At 51.3% G+C, this 5,862-nt stretch overlaps 1 long non-coding RNA gene across 2 annotated transcripts; it reads left to right on the forward strand.

Annotated features, from left to right (window-relative positions):
* Positions 1–495: 495 nt before the first annotated feature.
* LOC102009258 lies at positions 496–1,996 on the forward strand. 2 transcript variants are annotated; one of them, XR_259823.1, is made up of 3 exons: positions 496–1,151; positions 1,267–1,611; positions 1,800–1,996. It is a non-coding gene; the product is annotated as an uncharacterized LOC102009258 (long non-coding RNA). The 2 variants fall into 2 exon arrangements; XR_259824.1 differs by having other exon boundaries at positions 496–869; positions 1,048–1,611.
* The last annotated feature ends 3,866 nt before the right edge of the window (positions 1,997–5,862 follow it).

The raw sequence follows: 5,862 nt of genomic DNA on the forward strand, positions 1-5,862 counted from the left end.
GTGGTGACTGCTCTGTCGAGGGTCTGGAACCGCAGGGAAGTCCTAGGCCGGGTTCTGTCAGGCCTTTCCCCACTTACACCAGCAGGAGGCCTGAAATTCCCAAACTGTCACTCTTTTACCCCAGCACAATTTTTTAATAGACCATGCATCATACTTAGAAAAAGAGATGGCCTGAAGTATGAAATCGAACACAAAAGCTAAGATATTGGTAATAAATATACATAGCTCTTTATGAAAGAACCTAAGAATGGCCCGGGGCAAGCTGCAAAAACAGAAGATCTACAGAGAAAGGTGGCTAGCAGAACGGAGTATAAATATTAATAGGTAGTGAAATGCCATTTTCCTTAAAAATTATCAGGACACCAGAAAGATAAGAAATCAGAACCCAAAGGGCTTAGGGCAGGGACGAGTCAGAGACCCAGGAGGGGCAGCAGGGCTCCTGGCCTGCCCAGGGGCCTCCTCGAGAGCTCTTGGGTCCACAAGGCCCGGCAGGAAAATGTGAGGATGCAGAAGGAGCCAGGTGTGGACAGAGCTGAAGGACAAGAGCTCCTCCTCCAAAGCTGCTGGTTGTCCAGGCTGGTGTGGAACCGCTTCCTGCTTCTCAAGAGACAGAAGGGATCAGCTGTCTGACATGTTAAGGCTTTTCCCAAAGCTCTGACGCACTTACGTTACATCCTGAAGAAACAGTAAACAAGAAGACAGAACCAGCACCTGGACAAACCCGGCCCCAGCCCCCCAGCTGGCTGCAGGCACTGTGGAGAACCCCTCGCTGCCTCAGGCTCTGACCCCGAGGCAGGGAGCCCGTGGCTGCGAGCTGGGGACCAACAGGAAAGCTGGGGGTGCTCGCTGTGCAGCAGCTTTGCCGTGGGGTAAGTAAATTGCAGCCCAGGGCACACGGACCTCCTCTGGGACCTCACACTCTCTTTTCAGTGAGTTTTCTCCAAACTGTGTAAGCGTGGGGCTCCCCAAAGTTGCATCTGTCCGGGCTTCTTAACATTGCTATTTTTCAAGCCAAACTTGCTGAAGAACAACTAAATGACATCACAGGTGCAAGAATTTGAATTTAATAGAGATTCGTGCCAGGCAGCAGGCCCATAAGATCACCAGTGCGCTCTCCAAGTCTTAGGATAGGAGGGGCTGTCTTTCTGACGGTAAGTTCTGCGCTTTGTCTTGATCGTGCTGGGCGCCAATTAAATGGGTAGAGATTATGACTATGATCATTGGTGGTAATGACAGCTGTGGTTGTAAATGTCTGTGTATAAACAGCAGAGTGACACCCTGAAATTAAGTGGAACCCTTGCGGGGCCTTTGGGAGATTACTGGGCAGCAACTCAGTGACTGGGACATCGCACAAGCTCACCTGCCCATCACCCCGGGAGGGTCACTGCACCCACAAAGGCGAGCCAGGGCTGTTTGGAGAGTTTGCTGGTTCTTTCTTCTGGGGAAACCACATTGTGCTGAGCGGCTTTACTGCAAGAACCTGGGACTCGGTAGAGCATCAGGATGCCATTTGATCTGCTCTCCTAAGCAGGAAGCAAGCTCCCGAAAGCCTGCCCAGGTCCGGCCAGCCGTGCAAAAGGGTCTGAACACTGCCCTGTGACTGCACCCTAGGTAATAACCATCACACTTCATGTACAGAGTCTCGGGTACATGGGCACAGAGAGCCTAAGTCAATTCCATTTCTTGGACTTTAGCTTCCATTTTTATGCATTTTAAACCGGGCATTGGTGAGTTCCCCACTCCAACCTGCCCCTTGCACTGCAAGAAAGGCTAAATCTCACTGCCTACGTTACCCCAAGGTGCAGAAGCCTCGAGGGATAGAGGCACAGAAAGGGCCAAAGGAGAAGCAGCATCCATCCTAAAGGACAGCCGAGGGGCCATGCAGCGCCGGTGGAGGGGGACAGCTAGGTGGCCGGTGCCTTCTGCATCTGCAGCCCTGATAAAGCAGCTAAGAATGAGAACCACACTTACTTCATTTTTAAAATAAAATCAAATTTTTTTTCATGGAATATGTGTTTTGGCTATTTTTCCGGTTTCACTGCAGGCTGGCTTTGCCAATTACTTATATGGAAGAAATTTTCCCTAAATTAAAGATGTCAAATCTACAATTACAAGATCCAAATAAAAATACATAACATATGTAGGCAACAGGAAGTACCTCCTCCTCAATATTTAAATTTGTCATTAAAAATGCGGGTCATTAACATTGGGTCATTTTAGGGGCATGTGAGCTTTAAAAACAGAGCACACATGCATGCAAGTCTCCTTAACTGAGTACCGTAAAATGATAAAGGAAGGTACTGAGTGTCTAGCACATGTAAACATGACAGTAAGCAGAACACAGCCCCGATCTCAAAGCTCCTGCAGTCTCGTGAGGACCCCAGGATGACGGCCCATAACAGGATGTGCTGGTGGTGCAGAGCGCGTAGATGCAGGCATGAAGAATGGGTGAGCAGCATCTTAACTGGGTTTTTAGGGATCCCAGGATCTCCAGAGGCAGAGCAAAGCCAGAGTTTGGACGTCTGAGGCAGTGTTGGGGATGGAAAGTAGTGTCTGTTGACTGACAGCAGATGAGAGAGTTTAAACAGAGAGGTGGATAAATGCGGATTGCAAAGCTGTCCATGCAGCAGGGAGCAGAGCAAAGAAAAACTAGCGCTGTCTCTGGAGTGAGGCCTAGTGGTCTTGCGGGGCGGGGTGCAGCTGGGAGAAGCCCTAGTGCGTGCTGCACATTAGTCCAGGTGTTCTGACATAGCGGACAACAGAGGGGGAGTGGAAAACAGCCGGCCTCGGTCCTTCTGGATGCAGAGAGCTGGGAACAACCAAGGCCTCACGCCTGAGAGGAGAGGAGATGGGAAGAGACCAGACCTACAGGAGCAGCACTAGGGCTTGTGACACAAACGTGAGGGGCCCTCAACCAGCAGGCGGAAATGCTCACCCAGCCAGTGTTGCACGCCGGAGACGGGCTGGCCAGGGACCAAGCCTGAAGGGTTAGGAATTGGCTCTCCCAAGCCCTGGGTCTGAGGTCGTCAGGTGGCAAGGGACCTGGGCATCAAGATTCTGTGTAAACCTCCTTGAGGAACCTTAAAGGTTGAGTCATCAAGGCTGAAATGCAGCACCCAGAAGTAAAAGCGGCCGGCGTAACGGTGGAGAAAGGGCAAGGAACAGGGCCTCGTGGCGTGTGCTGGGAAGGGGGCCGCGTGACCAGTTCAGAGGAGGAGCAGGAGGGAAGGTTGGTGGCGGCTGGCGGGCTCCTGGCCTGGAGGGGACTTTTCCCTGCATCCGCCCAAGGCGAAGGGCAGGGGCACAGGGGTAGTGACCGTGAGGTACAGGCTCAAGGTCGTGCACATAGGGAAGGAGTACAGACCCCACACGTGGGGCGGAGGGGAGAACCGGAAGGAGGACACTGTCTCCCCAAGATGGTCAAAAACAGAAGATGCAGATTTGGAGAAGGACTGGGATGAAGCCTGGCTGAAGGGGTCCGTGTTCTATGCCTTCTGCCTTTGCAGTTAGTAGCAAGCTGCATGACTCTGCAGAATGTACAGGTGATAGCAGGGATGGGAAAGAATGCACAGGTTTTCCTGGGAATCTTAAAGAGAAACACAAATGAGAAAACATCAAAGAATTTGTGAGGACCTTTGGTGAAGCTAGCTGGTGGCAGATCTGGAAGACAAGCTCAGGTCTGTATTACTACAAAGCTTGGTTTCTGGTTAAGAGTTTCATATCAGTAAATAGTTGGCTCAATCCAGGCATGGTGGCACACACTTGTAATCCCAGCACTTGGGAGGCTGAGGCAGGAGGATTGCCTCAAGTTCAAGGCCAGCCTGGACTACTTAGTGAGTTCAAGGCCAGCCTGAACTACACAGCAACACCTTGTCTCAAAAAAAAAAAAAAAAAAGTTGGTTCAGTGAATGCTCCCCCTTCAACCTGCTGCGCTATAGGCAGGAGTGAGTTAACCTCCCTGCTCAGTTGCAGGGTGTCAGGAGCAGCACACACCCTGCCCAGGACCCCTGGGGCCAGTGCTACAGCAAGCTGAAACGCCAAAATGACTCCAGGATTTGGAGGCAGATTTATTTACGTCCATGAGCACTGATTGGGATCACTCCCAAAATATCAGGCCCTGACCTCTGGTGGTCCGGGGCTTATATGGAATAAGCAAGCAGGAGGTACAGAGGCAGAAGGGCTTGTCAGTTGGGGATTGGCTTATACAATGTGCATCACAGTGGCCAGCTGTTCCTAAGAGACAGGAGCAACAGGAACTGGAACAGGAACTATTTCCTGGGCAACTAAGAAAGCGAAGTATACTGGTGTGGGGGACATTTTCTGCTACAACAGCACCTCAGCTGTCACAGGCATGTGCAAGGCGGGCCCAGGAACACTGCCACCACTGGCCAAGTTCATGGGCTGAGGGCAAAGCTATCCCTGGAATGATTGAATTATTCCTCAGGGTCTATTTGGCCATGAGCACCGTCAAGGGGGAATCATGAATCTTCCCACTGGACCCTTTCGAGATAGGAAATGGGAGGGAAAATACTGTCTTTCCAGGATGGAAATGCTGCACGCCTTGGTGATTATCTACCCAAGGTCTCACAGCTGCTAAGCAGTGCAGGGCTCAAATTCAAAGCCCCAACCTGGGGCCTTTCCAGGACCCAGAGAGAGGGAGGAGCAGAGGTGGCACAGCGGCAAGGGTACAAAGTGGGGCGGCCAGAGGGAGGGACAGGTGAGAGGGCATGGGAAGGAGCAGGCCAGCATCAGGAACAGATGAGCTGCATGAACAGAGACGGTGAACCCACACTGAGGAGAGGGTGACGGAGCTGGTGTGAGTCCCAGCGTGAGGGCCTACGGAATCCACACAACAAAAATGACTCAGGAACAAGGAATAAAACGGACAGGTGAGAGGACTGCACCTACGGTTCCTTTACATCCTGACCTGAAAGCCAAGCCTACAGGAATGGGGTGTCCCAGGTGTCATGGTGCACCCACCCAAGGGTGGGCATGCAGAGGGCTTGTTACCCAAGTCAAAGATTGGGAAGGACTTGGCTTCTTGTCAAAACCTAGGCAGTGCCAGGAAAGACGTGAGCCAATCCACTGTCCCAGCCTCTCCACGGGACAATACAAGTATATGGTTAGGGCTTCAACTACAGTGGACTAGGAGTCTACAGAGAAACCCACAGAGAGGGTGTTTTAAAACAGGTATCACTGACTACACATGCACCTCTGCCCTTCCCAGGTTTTAAAGATGAGTAGAGGTCCTAAAACACAAGGACATAACTTCCAGCCATTCCTGTCCAACTCCAGCATGCCAGGATGGCGCTAGATGTGCCTCAGAGCAAGCTGAAGCGAGCAACAGAGCAGCTTCAAGGTAAACACTGGGAATAAACTATCTCAACATCACTCACACAGAAGCCTATGTACGCATCATCCAGGGACTGCAGCTTTACTATTTTTACTGTGACAAAATAACACATGCCAAAAGAGTACACAAAAACATAGATGGTTAACTCGGCTTCAAGGTAGGCTCGTGTGTGACCGTCATTCAGGCCGAGAGTTGGGCACACATTACCGGAGCCTGACACAGGGCAAATACTTCACAAGCGTCTTTACTAGAAGCATTATTAATATTCACTTAGAGGCAAATAAGTGAATATTCTAAGTGAATATTCGACTCCCATTTGACAAGTATTTGATGGCGTCAGCCACATGGCCGGTAGGCTGGCAGTCATGCAGGAACTGGACAGGCACAGTGCCCTTCTCATTTCCCTCCAAGCGGCCAAGGACACAGTGATGCTGGACCTTCCCTGTGGTGAGTATGACCCGGCCCAGGGGGCAGAGCGAGGCCGTCCAGGAAGAAGCCCCAGGAAATGA

This window comes from Chinchilla lanigera, unplaced genomic scaffold (assembly GCF_000276665.1).
Source record: "Chinchilla lanigera isolate Chin_1 unplaced genomic scaffold, ChiLan1.0 scaffold00009, whole genome shotgun sequence".
NCBI classification, from domain to species: domain Eukaryota; kingdom Metazoa; phylum Chordata; class Mammalia; order Rodentia; family Chinchillidae; genus Chinchilla; species Chinchilla lanigera.